The sequence below is a fragment of the Drosophila pseudoobscura genome, chromosome 4, assembly GCF_009870125.1.
Source record: "Drosophila pseudoobscura strain MV-25-SWS-2005 chromosome 4, UCI_Dpse_MV25, whole genome shotgun sequence".
Classification (NCBI taxonomy): domain Eukaryota; kingdom Metazoa; phylum Arthropoda; class Insecta; order Diptera; family Drosophilidae; genus Drosophila; species Drosophila pseudoobscura.
The window spans coordinates 15,662,263-15,687,280 of NC_046681.1; the positions used below are offsets into that span (position 1 = coordinate 15,662,263).

At 41.3% G+C, this 25,018-nt stretch overlaps 1 protein-coding gene and 1 long non-coding RNA gene across 14 annotated transcripts in view; one reads left to right on the forward strand and one right to left on the reverse strand.

Moving 5' to 3' along the window:
• Lar (tyrosine-protein phosphatase Lar) overlaps positions 1-25,018 on the forward strand; it is a 153,646-nt gene that overhangs the window by 83,132 nt on the left and 45,496 nt on the right. The gene's annotated exons all lie outside the window — the stretch shown is intronic.
• Positions 20,576-21,809, reverse strand: LOC117184218 (uncharacterized). 2 transcript variants are annotated; one of them, XR_004469502.1, is made up of 3 exons: positions 21,521-21,809; positions 20,925-21,039; positions 20,576-20,867 (listed from the first exon to the last, which is right to left on the reverse strand). It is a non-coding gene; the product is annotated as an uncharacterized lncRNA (long non-coding RNA). The 2 variants fall into 2 exon arrangements; XR_004469501.1 differs by having other exon boundaries at positions 20,925-21,042; positions 21,521-21,808.

The window sequence follows — 25,018 nt, forward strand, 5'->3', positions numbered from 1 at the left end:
AATCAGCCAACAAATTGTAAACAGTAAATTTTACTAGCCAAGGGGTGAGGTCGCACAGATACACTGAGGGAACAAGGATATATGCAGATGAAATGGGACTCCAAAATATTATTGAAAGGACTTGAAAGATAATTAAAATTTCTGAAATTTGGAAGATTGAGTGAGAAATTGGAATCAAAGATTGAAAAAAAAGATTATAGTTGGTGGAAAATACCAAAAATGTATTAACGGAAAATGGTATTCATTGAAATGTTAACAATTATCGAATCTGGATATGCTTGATCCTTTGTAAATTAAAATAAATATACTAGCACAGCACTATCATATGACCAAAGGCTTTAAAGGCTGTGATTTTTGGATAGAAAAAACCTTTTGGTTGTTAAGCTATGATCTAACAAATTTTTGAATTGTATACTCCGAAAATTCCTATATTCCACCAACGATTTTTTACATAATAGATCACTTAATAGATCATTAAGTTATCATTGTCTACATTCATTCTACAGTACGCTAAAGGGTACCCAAAGACCATCTAGGGAAAAGTTTTTGGTTAGTAAAAGACATTGATTGGTTATTCCTTGTAAATGGATTGTTTTATAGAGCTTTGGTTCAGAAGATTTAGGTAAAGAGGAGGGTTATCTATTACCAGAAGCAATGATTCTTTTGGCAACCCTTTCCAGTGTGAATTCCTCGTTTAAGTATATGTTTCTCTCAGTGTAAAAGACTGGTAGCAAGCCACATTATCACTAAATCGCAGGGACTAACGCAGTCAGTTAGTTAAACGTTTAGCCCATAAATACACACACATACACACAAAAACAGAAGCAAAAGCAAAAGAAACGCAGGATTCGTGGGCGGAGAGGATGCTGCTGCTGCTGCTGCTGCTGCGACGGTGTCCCGCCTCCGGTAGGGAAATTTATACGCACCATGAAGAAGCGCCACAGAACTAATCTTTATTTCGATATTTGCATAAAAAACAAACATGTCAAAAAATATATAAGAATCCGCTGTATGCGGTTTTGTTTTCAGTTTTTTTGGAGGAGGTGGAGAAGGAGTCGTGGGTGTGGAGTGCATAAAAGTGCAAAGGCAGAAAGGATTTACTGCATTTACCACACGCCTCCTTCAAGATATCCCTACGGGGAGACAGAGTCACGTTACTTGCAGGTGTTGCAAGTGCAATCTATTCTGGGGTTGGGGGTGAGGGCTGGGAGTGTGTGGCAGACACAGTGGTGTCGGCTGTTGTGGCAAGGTGTAATAAGAGCACACACCTACGGACACACGGACGCACACCTACAAACACACACACATTCATCTCTGTGGCAAGTGTTTTTGATCCTCGCTCTCGCTGCTTTAGCCTGTTGAGAATTTTGATTAAAAATGCTTTCACGTGAAACTCAAACGTGCCTCAGCGATGCCACGATGGGTGGGACGCTGGATGGCGGGGATACTCCTCTGCATATGTGGGCTGGCGGCGGGCGGCGGCGGGCAGCGGGTCGGCTCTTTATTGGCATTTGGGGTGGCGCTTTTCCACGCTTTCCCGCGTGCGTATAGGCGTACGTGTGTGTGTGAAAATTTTTACATTGAGATTTATCACACCCAAAAACAACAAACACACGGGAAACAAGGATGGAAGTTTTAACCGGATCGCGTGAAAGGGCGAACAGCAAAAAGGTAGGAAAGGAAAAAACTTATGCCAAAAGGAATTACAAAAAAAATATATATATATATAAAAATATATATATAAACTTGCCACATGCTGGGGAAATTAATTGCCAAGGTCCTGCTGCTGGCTGCTGCCATAGATAGGTAAAGTAGTCTCTCTATATATAGTTTGTATATATCTGAAGAATTTCTTAACGTTTATCGGTTTAATTTTGAGTTGTGGAATGTGTTTTAACTGGAATCTTTCACATTTACAAAATTTTATCTATCCCACAATTAAATAATTGGAATCAGCTTTTTTTGAAACTATTGATAATTCGATTAGTCTCTGATATTTTTGAATAATATATTAAATTGAATACTATTTTATTTATTTGTTTATTTGCCAACGGTTTTATTGGAGTCGCTTTAAAAATGTTCCGTACTAAAAACATCCATTGTTTAATTAATTTGGAGTATTTTTTATAATAGTTTACATTATTTGCCTTTTTTCTGTGTTTATTTACTAGAATTAATTTGAAACATATGATCTGACATTTTTTTAAACTTAAAGTTTCGATAAATCGATTAATTCCAGTACAATTTTTTTATTTATTCATTGGAAATCTTTAGAAAATTTAGAATTAATTAGTATCGTGCTCCCCCGAATCATAAAAATTTTCTACACCAAAACTATCGGTATTTCGATAGATTTATAGTATTTTTAAAAACCGAATAGAAAGAAATAGAATAGAAAGCCTCTGATTCATGAATTCAATAACTTTCTTACATTTTTCGACCCCTTTTTCAATTAATTTTCACAAGAAAAATTTCCTTTGGGTTTCGTTAAAGCATCTTTAATCAGTACCCTAAATCTTGGAATATTTGTAGCCCCCCGTGTTGATATTTTGTCTAGACAACAAAAACAATAACAGCAACAGCAGCACAAACGGCAACACCCGCCGCCACTCTGCTAATGAAAACCTCTTGCTTAACCGAAAAACCGAATTTGCTTTTCGGTGCAAATTGCAATAAAATCATCTGGAAGCCAATCTACGATGCCACAGAGAGGCTTGGGAGTGGCATGGAGCGGTGCGGAATGGCGCGGCGCGCTAAAACACAAAACCCAAAACAATTTGCTTTTAAATTTGCCTGCCAAAAACCATTTTACCACCTCTAAAAGCAGGCAATCTTCTCTCCTTTCTCCGCAACAAAACAATATGCCCCGTCGACGGGTGGAGGCGCAAATAAATTTCATTAATTGCCAGCCAAAAAAGGAGCCGCCAGGCGGATGGCATCGCTCTGCGGCACAGAGTCAGAGCCGGAGCCGGAGCCAGAGCCGCAGCTCGGGAGGAGGAGACCGAGAGAAAGGCATTCATTAATCTCACTTTATAGTAATAAGCGGCTTTGCTGGTTACGGTTACGTTCTCTCTTTTTTGTGGTGGTGCCCCAAACGGAGTCGGGAGTCCGCGCTGGCGGACCATTAGTTGAGCTTGATTAAAACGGCGTTGGACCATGCCGCTGAAAGCTGGACGCTGGATGCTGTGCCTCCGTCTGCTCCTCCTCCTGCACTTGTTGCAAAGTCAAATGGCATGGGAAAACTTCATCCTTGGTTTTTCGGCTCGCCCACCCGCTGTGTGCCTGCCCCCCTCCCCGGCACACATAGTAGACAAACATTGACAATACACTGGGCCGCATTTAACTGGCCAACGGCATCGACCACACAGCCATCCAGAGCACAGCACACAGGACTCGGGGTCTCCACGTTCCACGTTCACGTCCTCATCCTTCCGACCCTTGGCACCGTTTGCGGTTCGCCTAAAAAGTCATATTAATAATGAAAATTCTACAGTAGCGAAAAGTTTAAATGGGCGAAATTTTGCAGAGTAGCTGCAGCAGCAGCAACGGCAGCAGCAGCCGCCCTGCAGCAATGCAGCTGTGGCGGCGTCAAGCTGTGCCACGGCATAAGGGATCCAAGAGTCCTGGACCCGAGCACCCCCTTTATACAATGAAGTGTGGTATGTGTTTGAAAGTTATTGGTCTCTCTGAGAGAAAGAGAGCTGTTTGTGTTTAATATATGACAAAAGTCTGCAACTTAAAGCAGAAGGAACTAAGGGAAACAAAAGCAACTAAATTGGGATTATATTGCAGTTCAAAAAAGAGGTTTTATAATTGGGAATAATTAAATATACAAACTTTAGACAATCTTTGAGTTTTAATCAAGGTATAATTACAACTTTCGGAAGTTTTGATCATTTCTGTTGGTACTTTCTTAGAGAAAAAAGGCTCAAATAAATTTGCAACATATTTTTTTAGATTTAAATATAAAAACAAGTTTTTTACACGCATTTTAAAGTATTTTTACAGAAAAAATAGTTTTAGAAAATTTTCTGTACTATACGTAAACGCTCCGTGATGCCAAATGGCAAAATATTATAATTAACAATTAAAAAAAAATAATAATAATAATAGGACACAACGGAACAGAAAGCAGGAGAAAGACTTTGTTGGACAACAAGCCTCCAATATTGTCCGTCTCGTTATTTGTAGGGACGGTTATTAGGGACAGAACTCTACAATCAAATCAGAAATGAACAGATTTTTAGTCGCGAGGATCCTTCAGCTCAATAAATGGGAAAGGGGTAAGGCATGCCTCGTTGAAAACCATGTCGTATGCTGTGAAATTTGACTTAGTTTTGTCTTGTCTCTCATGCTATTATTTGTTTAGACTCACGTGGCAAATTAAATTCCTTTTTCCTGCAAAGCGAGGCTTCGAGAAAGCATTAGTTCATAAAGGTACTACCCCTTAATACCTTAGATGCCGCCTCAATCGCACAAAGAGGCTTTTCATCTGTTTTAGAGTAAATATTACTCAGTCAGTATGGCTCCTCTCCGCCAGAGAGCGCACACATTGTACTACAAAGAGTGTGTAAGAGAGAGAGAGAGAGAGAGAGCGCGAGAAAGAATGAAATGGTTTTCTTCATTCTGGGTATAATAATAGTACGATCTGGTTCAGATTCTGCATTTTAAAAGACAGTCATTCACTACGACTTTGTGACGGTGGAAGGGCGGTGCAGCATCACTGCGCGTTTAATGTGACCACCTCTTCATAGCAAACAGCTGATACTCAGTTGAAAAAGAAATTGGGTAAATAGGTAAACGGAAAATTTAAGGTATAGAAGCGCAGACATCCATGACTGGATATTTCTAGTATAATTCGGCACGACAACAATAACCTACTTAATCTCTATTCGTTACAATATCATAAACTAACATTTAATGCACTAACTTATGCAATAACAGCAATAAATTATGGCGCGGACTGTAATAGAGAGGGAATGCTCTTTAAATTTGAAACCAATTAAATGCTCAACGCACTCGCTTCGCGTGGCACACATTTCACTTAATATGATTTGTGCTGCCAAAAAGCCATAAAGTGCCGCAGCTAAATTGCAAAAATATATCAAAAACTAGCCGCCATTTACACATATATTCCACATGTATATATACTTATGGTTATGACTGTGGGGGGAGTGTGGGATGCTAGCGTTGCGTGTGGGGAAAATATCAAACGTCGTCGTCTTAAATCGTTGGCTGCCATAGAAGTACTACAATATACTCGTAATGCAGCCATGAAACCAGAAAATTCTCATCAGAAAATGATTGGAAAATTGAGGGAAATGCGAGCGAGCGAAAAGCTAAGCAAAGAATAGGCTTACGAGTAAGGGAAACCTATATTTGGAGATTAGCCAAGTTTATTTCTGAATAATACATGAAAAATGTAGGTGGCGGGAAGAGAGAATTTATTTTGCTCTGTGCGCTGTGCCTCTTTGGCTTTCGTTCGATTTCATTCGATTTTTCTTCTTCTAATATATACGCAAAATGCATTTGAAATTCATCAGAAGAAGGTAGCAGCATCTAGCGGGATACTCACATGACAAGTCAATATCTGGCTTGCCCCACTTCGGGGCAGGCAGGCAGGCGGGAAGGAAGGCAGGCAGGCAGGCAGCCTTTTCCAATCATCCTTGCAAGTGCAAGTCAGTCCCTCTGGCCCCCCACTCCCTTCCTGTCTCTCTTCCGGTCTCCATATATTTTTTTTGGTTTGGTATTAAAGTCTCAAATGTAATGACGTTAAATAAAATTGGAAGCGACTTAAAAAAATTGAACTTTTATTGGAGCATCAGAAAATGAAAAATAAATATATGAGAAGTGAAAATGCAATCTTGACTAAAAGTTTTACATGCAATATACACGAGCATTCTCTTAAGCTTCAGCTTGCCTCTTGTCGTGGCAAGTTCATCATAATAACAGCCAAAAACGATGTGCAACACGCTGTCCGAGAAGGAGATGAGGAGTCCTGCAACAAAAATGATGATGAGAGACCATTTCTGACGCATTGCAGTGTGTGTAATATATAAAAGAAACGAGTAACTTTCACATGTGAAGGAAAAACTATCTCAAGAAAAAGTGTGTCATGTAGCTGCAGTTTTGGAATGGCTTTTGCACAAGGTGAAAGATTGCCCAGATAAATCATCAGAAAAGCAAAGTCAAAAATTTCTTTATAGTCAAATTTGTTGGAGTTTTAAAATGAACTTGATCTATCTGTGGGTTAAAAGGCATTTGATCGTAGAGCACGGTTTATGAAGTCAATTAAGCTAAGAATTAACCCCCTTGCTCTCGCCATCACCTCCAAAAATAGAGCACTTTTCAAGCCAGTCATCAGAGCTGTCGCCGTTTCTACTTGTCCGACTCATTAAGGTGATTAGCAAAACTTTCAGATATTCGCCGGTTTGTCCCAGTTCTCTCAACATTGGACTGCTTTTCCACTGTCAACTTATTTCAACCTCCATTTTCCGCTCTACTTGAAACTTTAATGCCTCTCTACCGCTCACTGAATTCCTCTATTTTTGCAGCAGTCATACATATATAATAACTAGAACTCCGCTCCCCCCCCCATAAGCAGGCAATGTTTGTTTATTATTCGTACAGCCGCGCATCGCGATGCATCGGGGGGATACAACGCTAGAAGGAGAAAAAAAAACGAGAGCCCGAGACCCTGGGAACAGAGTATATTTCTTAAAGCAAACTTTTGTGGCCGCGGCTTTTGTTTGTGTGTTTGGCTTTGGCTTTTTTCCTTTGGCTGTTTTTCCTCTCTTTGTTTGGGAAACTGCATTTCCCAGTTCTTTGTTATTCAGCGGCAGCAGCTGCAGCCGGAGAGCGGGAATAGAGCGGCAATAGAGACCCCAAACAATGCCGTAAATGAAGTCCTCGTGGTGTGGTCTCTTGTGATATTTTGCGGTTATATTTTGGATTTCTAAATAATAAATGCATTTCCACAACACCCACACATACAAAGGCACATACATGTTATGCACTGAACGGAAAAGTGAGAAATTACAAATAATACATACCATAATATAATTAGAGTTCTTGATGGTGGAGAATACAGCAAATAGAGCTATCATATTTTTGTATTTTTTAGAATTTTTGAATCCTAAGGAACGTAAAGTTGTTTAGAGAAAAGGTTGTGGCATCCACAATTTTCGATTTTTGGGTTTGCAATTTTCATAATTGATATGTAGAACCATTATCTACCTAAATGCCAAAATTCATTAGAATTGAATAATTCAAACCCTGAAATATGGTTTTAGAAACTATAAAGAATATATACCAAAAATCCTTCTCCAAATACTTTGTGGAACCATTATCTACCTAAATGCCAAAAGTCCTACCAGTCGGCTAATTTTTTAGCCATACAAATGCTGATGTTACTTCCCTCTTTTATCTCTCAGTGTAAACTTTTCATTGGGTGGAAAGGTGGAAGATGGGCCTGGGTAAAATTTCATTTGCTCATCTCGTGTTTCGTGAAATATTTTGCACTTCAACAGTCAAATGCCTACAACTTAATCAAACATATTTCATGATGCCACCACGATGGATGGCTGGGGGTTGGGTTGGGCGGGGAGGCTTGCAGGAAAATTAGGTGTGGGGGGTCTTGTTTCACGGGGCGGAGGAAGGGACATACATATACACCTTGTCGTGCTCCTGACATGACTTGACATACGATGCCACTTACGATATGTCTTTGTTTTCCTTTTGTTTCATTCGAGTTTTCCTTTCGGTTTCGGTTTTCCTTTCCTCACTTTGTGTATTTGTTTGTTCTTCTGGGCCTGCCTGCCGTTTGCCGCATGCCGCATGCCGCTTGCCGTTTGATATCTCAACTTTCGGGTGGCGCGTGGCTTTGGCTTTGGCTTTGGCGACACTTGCCGCATTGTAAATCGTGTGGCACACTCTCTTATCAGCGACAGAGACAGACAAGGGGACCTTCGACTTGTCACAGGGTATCACCTTGCCCCCCACCAATCGGGGTCGCTCTCGCTCTCGCCCTCTCTTTCTGTTTATTTATTTATTTTTTTTCATTACATGTGTTACAAAGTCTTGCATTTGCTTTGAGCTTTGAGCTTGTCGCACATTAAAAACAAAACCAACAGAAAAAAAAATGTATATACATTTGGGCAACATGGAAATTTCTGTGTGCTACTCCTCTGGTGGGTATGCGCTTCAAAAGAAGGGTATTCTGATGTGCACGACACAAAAGGAAGCATTTTGAACTCTATGAAATATATAAAAAGAAATCCTCTAGATTAGATCAATATATCATGGAACCAATTGGTAGAAAAGGTAGTTTTTGTGAGCGAAAAAAACCAAATAGAGGGGCGCTTTAGATCGATTTTTACTAATCGATATTTTTAAAGACCTTAAAACATTTATCTTTCACAAAAAACCTACAAATTGAAGTGTATCTAAACCTTCGGCTCTGTTCTTGATTTTATTTGTTTTATTATTTTTATTTTTTTTTGGTTCCATTTGTTTTATTTTGAAGCACACGCTTTTCTACAGCCAAAAAGTTTTCACTTATCTGTCATGTGGAGTTGGGTTTTGTGTGTGTCAGAGGACAGGACTCTGTGCTGTGTGCTTGTGTGTTTGTGAAGGAAGCAGGAGGTCATCCTTTGTCAGGCATTTGACATGTGGCATAAATCGCGTAAAAAACAATTGCAGAACGAGTGCAGATGCTTTGAAAAATTATTTTGTGGGGCTTGTCAGAGATACGAGGATGTTAAAAAGCCGGCAATAAGTCAAGGCCCCCAAAACAGAGTGAAAGGCAAACCCCGAAATATATCACACTGAAATATTATGCTTCCCGGCCTATAGATGGATCCATCCTGGGGTTTAATTAATAATATGCGGGATTTTTCGAAAGGAAATGGAGGATGAGGCCTAGCTTTTCCTAGGAAATGTATATGGGGGAAAAGTCAACCCGTCCTAAAAATTTTGGTTTATCGACTGAAGACATTTTATCACCGAAAAGCCTTTAAGGGCAGGATCCGTAAACATTGTGTTTAACCGGCATTTCCTCTCATAGTTTATCACTTATTCTTGCCGCTCAACTAATTTTAGCTTAGCTCATCGATTCGCTTCGCCTTCGACCTTTTCTCTACTTGTTAGCCAAAGTGTTGGGAGCTCAATGAGGCATGCAAAGGGCTGCCCCACAGAGTGACCAACAGAGCTGCAGAAAAGGAAAATGAGAAAAAAAGGGGCGGTTGGCAAAGGGCAGACCTATCCAAATGTCACTCTGCTTATCACATATGAAATATCACATAAACTAAATGTCAAAGCCCACAGAAGGGTTGCCAGGTTTCGACCCCCCGAAGGACTTTTACTCCTATGATTTACGATGCTGTGCGTGTATTTCTGTCTTTTCTTTTTTTGCTAATGCAAAAATCATTGTTAAAAAGTTAATCATTTGCTGGTTTTGTTCTTTTGTTTTCCCTCTACTTTTTCTACGATGAAAAATGGTCTAAACAAGTGACTGACGTTTCATTAAAAAACGCCCAAGCGAAAGGGAATCCGGAGAATGCTCAACACTTACACAGTCAATTGCACAAATCCTGGCCAAGGCTTCTCGGGGCTCTCTCGATTATAATTTAATCTAGTGTGGTATGTGTGACAAAAACGCGTCTCTCGGAGAAAGAGAGACTCTGCGACGTGACGCACAAAACATTACCATTTTTCACATGATGTTCGCAGCAGCAGCCCCTCGGTAGCATCTGTCATTCAACTGAAACAGAGAAAAGCAGTGGAAATAGGCGAGGGTATGGCATATGAGATACCTAGTGGTGCTCTGGAGATGAAAGCAAGGGTAATATTTGGAAGATATTATTACAGTGGTGGGAGAGAAAATGGTACTAATGTTTATATGCTAAAAATCTCCAATGCATCAAATGAAAGCGAAATATCTCTTAAAGTATAGCTTCTTGGATCACCTTTAGAATTTCTTTAATGTTAAGTCGAAGTGTGAGCATTCTTTAAGATATTGTATCTCCCTATCACCTGAATGAAAGCTAAAATCTGAACAAGCAATAGTCCCTTATAGCTATGTCTTTCGTCACATGCACCCCTAGGAAAACAATACACCCTTGTAGCCCTTCAAGTACGCTATACAAAAATACTCGTATAAGGGACTAGAACGAAATAGAAGTGTCTGTCATTTTTATAAATAACATTTCTCCTCGCTCTGCACCTAGTATGAGTATATGCAGAGCAGAGGCCAGCATCCAGAGAGATACAGTGGGGGTTGTGGGGGCACAGCATCTGTGTCATTGTCACAGTAGATCTTAAAATAAATGTCGAAAATTCTCTAGTATCATAACACTGCCGCCTGGCCTGCCGCATACTTTCAGGGACCCGAGCAAATATTTTTCGGTGCCAATAAATCCTGCTGCCTGCTGCCTACTGCCCGGGCTGTAATTAAAGTAATTGCAAATGGAATTTTCCTCCTTGAAGGTGGCGATTAAGCCATTTATGCCAACGGCAGCGGAAAAATGTTAAGCACTTCTTTTCCTGGTGCCTGAACTTGAATTCGTGTGAATCTGTGTGTGCGAGAGAGCGAGCGAGGGGGTTCCTCCTGGCTCTGGGCTAATTAAAGCATTTTGGTTAAGGGTAAACATCAGCAAACGGAAATTTCGTAGTGGAATGTGCCCAAATGATGATGTTTATAGGGGGGATATTTTCGGGTCAGCAGAATGTCTGGGAGGTTCTCCTTCTAGCATGTGAATTGTGGCCTCAAGAGGCTTTTCTTTGGAGCTTTTCTTTGAGGGGGGTTGGCTTTGGTGTCTAATGAAGCTTATACATGAAAATGCAATCAAAAAAATATGCACAGAAGGAGAATTCTCTGCCGTTTCGTAATGCCCAACTTCGATGGCCCTAATGGTGTCTTTAATGGTTCCAAAAGTGCTGCAAAATTACAGATTTGCATATAACACCTACTCATCCATCATCTAACCAGCAAACATATTTTTCTAGGACAGGTTCACTGCTCAATTGCTGGAACAACAAGCCAGGAAAAGTTTTTAAAGCTACCAATCGACTGTGAGACTATCCACAAAATAGTATTTTACCGGGAACCATCAGCAAAAATGATTCCTTTGATTGGTTTTTTCTTTAATTAGTTGTGTTTTGGTTTTTTAAAGTTTTTCTATGTATTTTTTTTAAGTTTTTGTTCAATTAAAGTTTCGAAATTCCTGAGATTAATTTCCCCTTGCCTTAAAAACCTTTGCTGGTCTAAAAACACAGGGTATTCTCTATGAAGAACGTCGGAACTGGCGTTTAAAATCCTTCCGCTCATTATAAAATGCAGTGCAGAACATTAACCACATCTGCTGGCGGTGGGCGGTGGTCGGCGTCGCTGGTGTTGTGTCCCAGGCTGCTCCTCCTCCTTCAGCTCATATGGTGGCCACACAGAGCCAGGACTCTTCCATACACACACACATTGTGCTTTTCATAATTTTTCCCGCACACAATGCAACGTTACTAGCCTTGAGCTGCTGCTGCTCCTCCCCTCCCCTGTTCCTCCTGAATGTGCTCCTGCTCCTCCCCCGTTCCTCCTGAATGTGCTCCTGTGCCTGGTGCTAGTGCGCTCCTCCTTCTGCTAGTGTTCCTCCCACTATTGCTGCTCCTCCTCGTCGTACTGCTGCTTTGCCTCACATGTGCTGCCTCTTTTCCATCGCCATCTTTTGCTTACAATTAACCTCAAAAATGAGTTTCCATTAAAAATGCCCCACAGTCATCGATGTCTGTGTGTGCGTGTCTGTGTGTCTGTGTGCCTCTGTGTCTGTGTGTGCCACTCTCTTCTGCTGTCGTTGCATTGTTGTGCTCTGTAGCTCTGGCTGTCGCTGTAGCTGTCTGTGGCCCATTCCCTTCTTGCAACTTGCCACAGCAACGGCGACAGCAACTTTACGACAGCGCCACGTGACGTATGTTGAGCTGTCAGTTGTGTTTAATGTTCTGCATAGTTATTTCTTCCCTTCTTTTGCTGCTTTTCGTACCCTATTTTTGCTTACTTCTGCTTTTACCTTCAGCACAGGGAATGATGTGTTTAGGAGGACAGAGAGAGAGAGAGAGAGAGAGAGACTGGTGGTTCTCTTAATTGGGAACTAAAAAAGTCAAATGGCCTGGGAATATCCTCCATCATTGGAATAAATATTGGAGTACTTTCAGGGTACATCTCTTTGCTTTTCCTATAAAAAATGATAGTAAAACCCTTCATCCCTCACTTTTCCACACAATATTTATCTTTTACTTTGTTTTTCCCACATTTATCTTTTATCTATTTGGAATTTGTGCAATTTCCTTGTGCAAATGTCCATCGCATTAATAATTTCAACGCCATTCGTCTCGGCAAATGGTCATTCGGGGTCATGGGTCATGGCACAGAAAAACAATTAGACACTTGATCGCACTAATTGCTTGGACATTAATACTATTGATTGCCCCTCCGCACACAGCCAATGCTCGAATGCTTCAGAGAAGACTTGCATCCACCCACAGGGAGAAGAAGAAGGATGTGTGTGTGTGCTTCTGTTACGACCACGTTTTGTGGCAAAGGCAAAGTCTTGACCACTTTGAAATTGAATTTTAAATTAATAAACGTTGCGGTTGCATCAAGAATTACAAATTTATATGCATCGTCGTCCTTTCGTTTGTTCATTTCGTCGTTTCGTTGTTCTTCTCGCTCTGGAGAGCGGTTCCTGCCGGTGCCGCTGCCACCGCCGCCGTTCCCAGGTTTCCATTGTGGGCCCCAAATCTATGCACATTTTTTTGTGTGTTGGCCAGACCGCACTCCTGCTCCTGTTCTTCACTCCTTCATTCTTTTCCATCTTGATTTTGTTGCCTTTTGTGCGCATACCCTGTAACCACAGGTATGTACGTATGTAAATTGGGGTGTGATGGAATGTAGGCGTTTTTTGTTGGGGGCAGAAGGTACTCGTAAACATTGCTATACAATTGTTGGGAAGAAAAGGCTACACGGATTGACTTTGAAGCCTTATGCGATTATGGAAAACAATGGTCTCTTTAATCTATAGGAACGTGTATATAAAGAGAAGGAAAGGGGTATTTAAATAATATTTAAATGACCTAATATTCTCCTTTACGAGGATTTCTCTATAAACGGGTTTCTGAGACATTTTTCAATAGAATTCAAGGCATTCATTTCATACATGCTCTGGTATGTTCTTTTCTACTTCCAAGAATCATTCCTTACTGGTTTTTAAAGTGCCATCTTATGTTATTTATGAAAAATAACAATCTACGACCACATCCAGTGAAAAACTCTATAAAAAATCTAAAAAATTCCCCTCTCTATACAAAATATTTATAGGAATCGTATGATTGAGTTTTCGTCCTGATTTCTGCAACCTAAGCAGCTTTCCAGGGTAACCTTTGCCTCCACTTAAGCCCCCAGTGATTTCTTTTTTTCTGGCTTGCATATAAATCTTGGTTTTTGGCCGACTGCTCTTTCTTGGCCCACAACCCCAGCGCCAACCCCTTGCATGCAGTTTGTCCTGCCTTTTGGCCAGCGGCTTCTTGTATTTCTTTTCTATCGTTCACTTCTCTCTCTCTCTCTCTCTCTTTTATTCTATTCTTTTTCGTAGATTTCTTTTCTGTACGTTTTTTGTTGCCATGTTTTGCTTTTGTGGTTTTAATTCTATTTTCGCTATAAATTGTTTCGGTACGCTAACATTTTACAAGGCGTCCAGAGGGTGCTTCACAGTTCCGTGGCTGCTGCTCCTGCTACGCCTGCTGCTGGCTGCACAGTCCTGTCCGTATCCTGTCCGGTTCGTGGCTGCATCCGTGTCCATGTCCTGGCGGCTCTGGCATGCAACTAATTACATTTGCATATCTATGGCAAAAGCGGGAAATGCGGCTTGCCGATATATTTTGCTGGCCTAAAATAAAGATCTTTATGCCCAAGAACTTTATGCCCGCTGCAGAGGCAAACCAACGTCAAGCAAATCGTCAGAATCTCCGACTCGTCTCGGCTCGACTGTCGCCGCAATCAGCATAATTATAAACTTCTTTTGCATAGTTTTACGCATTCGCTTTATGGGTAAATAATAAGAGAAAAGAAAACAAGAACGAGACAGGAAGTTTTTGATACCCTGCGTGAGGGTAAGACTATGAAAAGTATACTTAGACGGTCTTCCGATTTGTAGAAACTTTCGCTGAGGGACGGAATATTCAAAGGGAACTGCAGTGGTTAACGTTTTCTATGATTAACATGATCAATCTAAGAGACAAAACTAACTAAATGTTATAGCTACTGGAAATCGTATAGTTTTCTCCGATTTGAATGAGAAGTAAACGTGTTTTTCCCACCAAAACTATAAGATATATTCATGTATTGTACTAATTGTTTACTCTCCACAGCAAAAAGCCGGACTATGGCCATAGTTTTAGTAATGGAAAAACATTCTATATTTTCCCTTTTTAGTGTCGTAAATGCTTTATTCTCCTCTGCCTTTTCAAGGGTATTCAAAAACTTTGTCCATTGCCCAGCAAGCAGGCAATTAGTAATGCACTTGTCCAACCGAACTCTGGGATAATGATTGCCAGATAATGATGATGATGATGGAAACTCCCCCAAGGAATTCCTCATCTCGGCTCATCTTCAACTGGTTTCTGGTTCTGACTCTGTCATTCGGACACGCCCCCATGCACGAGTGCCCCCTCTGTTGATGCTGACTGCTGTCTGCTTCTGCTTCTGCTTTTCTGTGTTAATTAGTTCATAATTAATAAAAGAACTCGACTTTCTTTCTGTCTCTTTGATTGCCTCCAAGCGTTTCTTTTGTGTGTGTGTTTGTGTACGGTTTTTAATTAAATGTTTGCCATTTGCCAGGCTCTAGCTCTTTCGCCGCCGCTCTCCCTCTCTCTCTCTCTGGCAATCATTCGATAAATCGAAAGCAAATCTGAAGAGCTGGGAAAAAGGGTCGATTGTGGCTCCCATTAATCGTGTAATTTTTTAATAAATCCCTTTAGGACTATTTTTAGGTTTCTAATCTCTCCTCTCTCTCTGTATTGCGCATGAATTTCCATAAATTACAGATTTATTAGTTCATCCACATGTTCCATCACGATCTATTACGTTTATTTGGTATTAATTTTGCTTCCGAATTGATTAAATGAGAGGCTTCCACACAAACAAACAGACAGGAATATATAATTAACAAACACAAAGACAGACACACAGAACCCATGACATATGTGCTGCGCCACAGGAAACGGAAAAGCTAACCCCCCACGCGCGCACATGGCAGACCCCTCAGACCCCTAACGCATTTGGGGTCCGAGGAGTCGTCTCTGTCTCTGTCTCTGTCTCCGTCTCTGTTTCCCCTGACACATATGCAACCCAAAAACGCGGCCGACGAAAATTAATAAAGCTAAAAGCATGCTACCAATAATGTTTATAAATTTAATTATGTAAATGTCTGGGCCATAAAAAAATAACAGAAAAAGAATCAGGGAAGCCGGGCAAACCGGGAAAAACAAGAACAAAATGTTAATAGATGTCAAACACAAATTGAAATGCAAACGTAACGTAAAAACATTCATACATTCGAGAATACAGAATATAAATATATATTAAATGAAGCTCTGGGGGTAAAACTTATAGAGAAAGAGCTAGTAGTACCAGGGATATCCCGCAAAAAACCCCATACATCGATAAGAACTGAAGAGAGGGGCTGAGCTCGGCTGCCTGCCGGCCTGTCTGGCAGCCTGGCAGCATGAAAATATTTGACTCGCATATGAAATTAATTAAATTTCCCATTTTCCACACGTTTTTTCCACGGCGCTGTCAGTTGAACATTAAATGTCCTTTGCTTTATGGTCGTTACTTTACCTTTACTCTATAGCGGCAGGATCTCGCCCTCTCCTCTGTCTTTTCCTGAACTCCCACACCCTCGCCGTCTCCCTCTCCCTCACCCTGTGGTTCTGTTTCACTCTTTTTATTTGTCAGTTTTTTACATATAGTATTATTCGTTGTTTTGTTTCATTTTTGCATTTCCGTTTGGTTATTAGTTTTTTGTACAACATTTCCGTGGCACTTTTTTATGTGTGCCATATGGATAGAGTTTCACTCTCTCACTCTCTCTTGTTAAATGGAAATCAAGTTCGGGAGTTGGGTTTTCAGTAGTTTGGTATTGTTATGATGTTACTGTCTTCATTTAAGTGTTAATTAAAGTAAATTATAGATGGTGGAAAGAAGAATTGGGACTAAAACATTTAGTTGATTATAGATAGTTTATGCAGTACTTTTTGGGAAAGGAGAAGGGAGCAAAGGCTGGAAACTTAGGAGACATTATGGATAATTCTAGATAGTCTTTATTTATGGATAATTCCATTCCTTTAAAGCTGATTTTGTTTTGTATTTTCTAGGAAAAGAGGCAATCTTGGATATTGATGAAAAACTATTTATAGAATTTTATCCTGTTTTTTTTTTCAACAAGTTGTGAACATGCCAATGCCGAAAAAAGCGTTATAACTAATGCAAATAATATATTTCTCCAGATAATATTAATTTCCAAAAAGTTCTCTTCCAGAAGAGTGGATATTCCCAAATAATATTGATTTCTAATCAATTCTTTAAGCTGAGAAACAGTTCTGGAACTATGAGAAATCATAGACACTCCAGAACAGATTTCATTCCAACAGACTGCTGTGGGGATTATCAGAGAGATATAAAAAGTGCAAGCATTCCGTGGCATACTTTTGTTGGGTTGCAATTTTTTATGCAGACAGATCCAGTGAGAGCTGGAGCTGCCGTAACTGTTGTCATATGTCAAAGTGCAAAAGGTAGTTGCCATTATTTTTGCCCCCTCGCCCAGCACAAGCCACAAACCAGCCATGCCCATCGTTCCCGACTACATTGTGTGTGCTTTTTATGAGCATATTTGCAATAAATAATATATATAGTACGTACTATACCGCCGGATGGAGAGACAGTGGCAGAGTGGCCCGCAGGCCTCGCAGAGAATGCCAATGAGAGGCGGGTGGTATGGTGTATGGGGTATGAGGGGGCGGGGGGCATGGAAAGACAGCCACTCAATTATATGGTGGTGCTGTGTTCTGTTCTGTCCAACGTTTATTACGAAATGTAATTATGCAACTTAATGCAAGTTCATTTCAATGTTTAACATTCCATTTACATATGAAAGATTTAATGCTGCCTGTCCCGTCCTGCCCGTCCCGAATGGGTACAAAAATGCCAACGAATTGAAAATTACATTGCAAACACACAATTCTCCACCAGCAGCGGCAGATGAGGGAAATCAGAGGACGGGAGAGATGGGGAGAAGCGCAGGACAACAACCGTAACAAAGGGCCAATTAAAGGGCTAACAATGTGCGTACCGGCACACACACACACACACCCACAGACACAGTGGAAGAAAAGTTTTTTAATTATAAGTTTAAATTCAAAAACATTTAAGCTTTTTCTCCCAAAAAGCAATGTGTGCGTGTCCATAGTCCCGTGTACGTGTGTGGCGGCCGGTGAATAAAAGTCTGTTTGTTGGCCCATAAAAGTATGCTATAAAATGCTGCACAAACACAGCCTGCGGATGTGCAATTGTAGTGGTAGCGGTAGATTGTTGCTGTAGCTGTAGCTGTAGCTGTAGTTGCGCTTAATGGCCGGCATTGTTAATTGCGTAGCATAAATCTGTGCAGCAGCCAGCCGTCGTCGTCGCTGTGGCACATCTCGTTTGTGTGGCAATGCCAGTGGCACCGCCACGCCGCTCTATACACTTTATATATATTTTATAACCTTCGCTGCTGTCGCTGTCGCTGTCGCTGCCTCTCCTGCCTCTGCCTCATATACCCTCCTGCCAATTGACCGATCCGATCCGACCACCTTTGACATGAAGCATACAAAAGGCTTTCTCTTTTATTGTGCCTTGGGTAGAGAGGGTATGCTGGTTCGGAGCAGATGTTTGCCAGCGACAAAGAGAGGCATTTCGGATAATATTATCTTTCATAGTCTCCTGGTTTCAAGCTATTCCTCCTTATTTTCCTTATGTTTGATGAGCTTCCATAGAAAACAAAATATACTCAACCAAATTTTGTACAAAATCCATAAGAAAACAGCACAGAAATAACCATTTCGCGAGGGTATCCATAGCCTCGATACCTTTTACTGTATTTTATTTTTCTTTAACAACAAACACAAATATAGTATAAAGCAGACAAATGTATGAGGAAACCCAGTAGCATGTTACATGTAATTAATTTCAAATTATTTATACATGAACGCCCAGCAAGAGGATGCTCCGGAGCATCCAGAAGGCTAACAAAAGCAATAAAAAAAAAAGCAGGAAAAGAAAACAAATTTTTGTGTGTGCTGTGTGGCACAGCCTGCGGTGTTTATGCCACATATCCTGTGTCGTCCCACTGTGTATGTCTGTTTGGCTCAATTAAATAGCCCTCTCATCCAAAAGTAAAAGCAGCAAAACAGTTAATAAAACAACTGCAATTGCGTAGCAGGGAAAAACTACCTTTTTTAGTGGTAATATTAGCCGTGTACAAGGTACACACATTCCGATGAGAATTCCCATACATTTTCGCTGTGTAATTAAATGCGACACATGAAAAAGTAGGTACATATTCATTTGGAAGAATGGAAAATTAAAGGAGAGGGGTCCCAGGCATTACAAATTTCATTCTTCGATTCCATACAGCTATAAAAGCATTTTTAATGGCATTAAACACGCTGAGAATCAATTTCTTAAGGCCAGACTTTTCACCTTTTCATTTATGTGTCTTTATATTCCATGCAGACACTTTTGTACGGCTTTAAACAGCTTAAGAATTAACTTTTTATGCCCGATTTCACAGCAGAGAAACCCTTTTCTTGACTTTCGTTGTGTCAATGTTGGTGAAATTTTATTAGAAAATGAATACATGCCTAAAAGTATGCAGTGAAAATCAATGCTTAGAAAAGATTCATTTATTCCACAACAAAATTGCCTTATAATAATTAATTTCTCAATTCAATCAGCTGCTGAAATCTGTAAACAAAATTTAATTCATTTTGAATTTTGAAAGAGCTTTATTGCTATTGCTATATTCTTTAACTAATATAAAAACCAACGAAATCCCAGTTCTTTCAATCAAATAAACACGCTAGGCACTTGATCCACCTACACATTTCCCTTCAGGCCTAATTTGAAGTCAATCTTAGCCACCCTGACTAGGCATATACTTGCGGCTAATATACTTTCTCCCACTCCCACTGCTACTCCGCAGAACCAGAACCTCAGTGGACATTAGATGGGGCCACAATATGGCTTGGTCAATAAACTGGAAGCCCAAACTCCTTCTTTTTTCTTGTGGGGGGGGAGTGGGCCGCAAAGTATTTATTTGTTAACTGGTTTAATGACGCCTCTGTGCACACAACAGAGCGAGCACACCGTATGGCCATTGCTCATAAAGTGCCTGCCACGCACTTTAAGCCTCAATTGTAATGCTCTGTCTGTATGTGTGTGTGTGTGTGGGGGGGGTAAATCATGGCCTTTTGGCTTTAACCGTTAAACTGGGCAGCATTAACTGCTGGCCGGATGCGTGAATGGCCAGCGGCAGCCCTTCCCCAAACCATTACTCCGAACTCCCTTCAGGTGTATCCCTCCCTCAGGTATCGGCCCATGGGCCAGCGGCGGCAGCCCCAACTGTATTTTGGCAGCAGCTGCGTTTCAATAAGCACATAATTGAATTCTGATCATAAATTTGCATTATGGCCAGAGCTTCTCTGGGTCTTCTGGCGGCTTTCGGCTTTGGTTTTGGGGTTTTCCCGCTTGATTTTTATATGGCAGCAGCCAGCGCCAGCAGGAGCAGCAGGAGGAGCATGTGGCTTATGTTATAATTTTACCCAAAACGCACATTTGGCAATCGGCTCGTAGAGGCTTCCTCCAGCTGTAGGTAGCAGATAGTCGTAAAAACGTGTTGTATGTAAATGTTTGAGGAATGGCAACTAAATGAGATGAAAACGCACAAAAACTGAAATGAAAGAGGGAATCGGTTGCGGAAATGAGGTGTGTCTCTGGAGGGAGGGGTCCCGTTTACTGATGGAACAGATGTACGGATGGATAAAGCTCTCCCAAAAATACATCAGGAAAATATATCAAAGGCGATTCATACATGTTTGCCAAGTCAAAAAAGTGTTCCATTGTATCGATATTTTACAGAAAGTTTTTACAACTGCAAGGCCGGATGTTTAAATATTTACTTTAATATTTCTCGAATACCCATTAGGGGCGATATTAGTGCCATTTATATCGATAACTGGCAAACTGTTTGCTCTCTGTATTGCTCGAAAAAGCTATAACACTCTTTAGGTAGTTTCTCAGACAAACTTGCAATGTTTGAATAAATTTCAATTAGCTGAAAAACATCATTAATATTTGTTATGGCTGCCTGAATAGCCCCCACAGTTGTGTCAATATTTAAATGCTCGAATACAAATGAATAGTATTTAGTAATAATTTTAAGCCCGACTCGTGTAGAAATTCCTGCCAGAAGGAGTCTGACCCCGATATTGCAGTCAATTACCATTTGATATGCAAAATATTTATTTATTTGCCTGCCCGGCTGCCTGGCCGCCTGACTGCCAACAAACTCGAGCAATCTTAAGCAATACACTTGAGGTTTCTTCTTGATGTTTTTGCTCGATAGTCTGAGAGCTCTCCAATTGCTGGAGTATTCCCTCCATGGGGGCGGCGTGTCCGTAGATTGAAGCATTGATTGTTTTCAATACCGCACAACAAATGCGCCTGTCAAAAATTAATCACTTACACTTAGTCCACACACAGACACACACACACACAGCACACGCGCTCTCTAATGGATGGATGATATATAGTCATATATAATATATATACATACATGCATACATACATACAAGTATTTATTTATGCTTGTATATCGACTTATAGACAATGGCGCTGTGTGCTACACGCATTTACAATTGAATTTGGCTTTCGTTGTAGTCTTCCGCATGGCGGTATATCCACTACTTGGAGTAGGATGTTTGAAATGGAAAAGGAATGAATATTATGAATTTATTGCAAAGGAGAGGCAGAGAGACTACAATCAGAGAGAGTGTGAGAGAGAGTGAGAGTGAGAGAGTGAGAGAGCGAGAGAGAGAGAGAGTGAGAGAGAGTGAGAGAGAGAGAGAGAGTGAGAGAGAGTGAGAGAGAGAGAGAGAGAGTGAGAGAGAGAGAGAGTGAGAGAGTGAGAGTGAGAGTGAGAGTGAGAGTGAGAGAGAGAGAGAGAGAGAGAGAGAGTGAGAGAGAGAGAGAGAGAGAAAGAGAGTGAGAGTGAGAGAGAGGAGTGAGAGAGAGAAAGAGAGAGAGAGTGAGGGAGAGATAGAGTGAGGGAGAGATAGATAGATAGAGAGAGAGAGATAGAGGGAGAGACGACGAGTGGGAGAGAGATGTATTCAGAGAAGAGCCATTATTAGAGAATATTAACCGAAAAACCCTCCTGCTTACCTGCAACCCATGAGAATCGCATAGAAAGGCGGTGTTAACATGAAATGTTATTCAACAGTCTTCTGTTAGTCCGATGTTAAGATAATGCTTACCGTTAATGTCTTTATTACAGAGGAGTAACGCAGCAACACGCTTGCTTAGCTGCCGCCTCTGAGAATCGCATAGAAAGGCGCTGTTAACATTAAATGTTATTCAACAGTATTCTGTTAGTCCGATGTTAAGTTAATGCTTACTGTTAATGTGTTTTTTACAGTGGAGTAACGCAGCAACACGCTTGCTTAGGTGCCGCCTATGAGAAGCGCATAGAAAGGCTATATTAAAATACTTTAGCAATCGTTTGCTTTTTTTATATTAAAAAAATACTGTTCAAATATACTGTTTGTGCTAATCGGGAAAATCTAATGTTTCTCCCTGATATCGGATAATATTTATACCCAAGAGTATCTTAAGCTTCGGTCACCAAAACTCACGAGTCGTGTCGTTGTTTTTGCTGTTGATTCGACGGTGTCTGTGTCTGTCGGTGTATCTGTCTGTCTTTGGCTCTGTTTCTGTGTCTGGGCCTCTGGTCTCCTGTCCAAGTTGGCATGTTGGCAATCGATGGCCCGCCTGGCAACTGGCAGGCGCCTGAAAGCACGCAATTTATTTTCATTTCTCTAATAGACTTATTTAGACAGAGCCAACGCCACGCCACCACCACCCGCCATCCACCACATGGCTGTGGGTGAGGGGGCGGAAAATGGAGAGCCGCCTGCTAATACGTCTCCTGCTCCTCCGGCGGGTGTGTATCGTGATAAATTATTTGTAATTTATTAATTTATTTATTAATTTCGCCGTCTGTTTTATGTGTATTTGTTTGTCTGTCTCTCTCGCTCTTTGTTTTGATGTTTAGACAAAAAGTGAGAAAACTAACGCGTGGTCTATGAGGGGAAAAATTGGGTCAAACGGTAAATAGGTGTCTTGGCATTAATTAAAGAGGAATGGTGGAAGAATTTAGAGAGCTTTGGGATTTACTTGAAATTAAATTTAAATTAAAATCCATGTGATTCTTGAATACGCACCTCCCGAGAAAGACTCACCTATTTAGAAACGTTCTATACGCGCAACATGCAGCAGCTCTCTTCGGTCTGTCCGTGTTTCTTTCTGTCATACGGGCCGATCCCTACTAAAACTCCTTTGAACTGTTCTTCACCGTTTAAGATCTCCATAGAAACATCCCTTTCTGGGGTCGGTACTCCCAATTTTATTGCCCCACCCATATATCAGCGACTTAAGCTGTCGAAATCATTAATAAGACTGTCTGAGAATGTCTTGGGGTGGACTTGGGAGGTGTTTATGTGTCTAAATATAACGACTTTGCCTTTTTTATTGCATACCAGTTGGCGTTTAATGGTCAACACGCATGCAAGGCCAAAAAGCGTTTCGCATTCGGATTGGTATTCGTTTTGGCTGTCAACTCTTGTGTGTTGACAATACAAATGGATTTCCAATGATTTATTATCGCATTAAAACGCATTAGAATCGCACATAGATATGGACGATAGACGATAGACAAATGCAGCATGGGATGAAGAAGAGCGAGACTTGTCCCCGCATACCTTCCAGGCATCTCTCTGTCTCTGGCATTTGCCCTCTATCGTTGGTGCTGCGGGATGGTCCTCTATCTTCCTGGCAGCTCGCTCTCGGTGGCATTTTCCATATATTTTTTTCGCTTTCGCAGTTGCATGGGGTGCAGACAGACAGACAGACAGACCGTCAGTCCACTGCGCATTCTGTGGAAATGCATAAAAATGAGCCATAAGTTTAAAAATTTATAAAATGCGCCAGCCCATAACTGACGGAACAGAGAGAACAGACAGAACCGAGAACTGAGAACCGAGAACAGGAGCGGCAGCAGCACCAGTCGTCATCTCGTTCTTGGTAGTAATAGTAACTTTTCTATGCGCTATTTCGTTGAGCCGGAAAGGAGAGTGGAGTGACACGGAGAATGGTCAGGGGAACGAACGGCTGGCAGCATTATCAAATGTCTACGACAGGAAAAATTAAATTAAATTGTAGAGAAAGGAAAGAGAGAGTCCCAGTCCCAGTCCCAGTCCCAGTCCCGTCTCTCGTTCTCGTCCATGCTCCCATTCCAGACGTACGTATATGTTAAAATAGACTTCGACAGTGGACAGAGAAATTGAAACTCTGTCTTCACTCCCCGCAACCATCATCATTCTGGTGGGGCATGGGCCATGGAGCATCTTAGATGCAGAGTCCACCATCTGCAAGGCAGGACCGGCCCAAGCACCTCGACTACGAGAACGACTACGAGTACTACATCGTAATGCAAACTTAATAAGATGTACGCTGTGCATGTCGTCTGTCAGTGGATACACATGCAACTATCAGAGACATCAGACGGCTGCTGCCGCTGCCGCTGCTGCTGCTGCACCACTGACAGTTAGACAAACAGACAAGCCATCCAAGTCCGTCAGTCAGGACATGCTTGCTCCCTTACACATCGCTGAAGGACCCAACCAGGGGGCAGGCAGAAACAGCAACAGCAACAGCAAATGGTTTGGAGCATGGTTTTTCCCTGTGCCCTTCTTTCATTCTTTCTCGCAATATATTTTGTGCCCCGCCATATACGAGTGTACTACTCCTATATCCTGTAATCAGTAAACATTTGATGTTTGAAACTAAAGTGCATTTGATATAAGATCATACCACGGTCTGGGAACTGTCAGCGTTTCTTGGGATGTCTTGGGATAGCTTTAAATTCATTCTAGAACCGAAACCGATGTGCGCTGTTGCATGACACTTGTTTTCTCTGAATTATTATCATTTAAAGGCCTCCTACCTTACGTTTCCGGAGTGGCATTCAATGCGCCGATAGTATCCGAGTATCAATTCCACTCAAATGAAGTTCTTATCTGACTGAAACTCATCTTTGTATTGTTGTCTGTCTGCCTGTCTGTCAACTCCGTTGAAGAGTGCTTCAACCTATGCTATTATCTATTAACTGCTATCATTGCTGCTGTAGCACCAAGTGTACTCCAAGTCATCCACCATCCTCATCATCAGAGGACGTGGCAGGGAAAGTGGCAGTGGCAGTGGTTGAGTACATTCCTTGTGGTCGATGCTCTATGTCTGAGACGTAGACGGAGAAGGAGAGGGACACCCTTTATGAGTAGACCCTCCCAGAAGAGACAGCAATTAGGAAAACGTTGGCCCCTTTCATTACACTGATCAATGGGGCTGCTTGAATGTCACTTATAGATGTGCCGGCCACTCCTCTACAATCCGCACACATCCTGCACGAAAATGGGAACGGGGAGAGATCCTGCTACCAGGAAGTGTTGACTGGCCACAAATTTGCCGACATCTTGCGGGATGGAAACTTTGTTATATCTTTATTCCACTCGCCCTCTCTCTGGCTGCTCTGGTGCCTTTTTTTTTGTGCTGCCGCCGGCACTTGCGGCTTTATTGTTGGCATTGTCTAACATCTTCAGCCGAGTT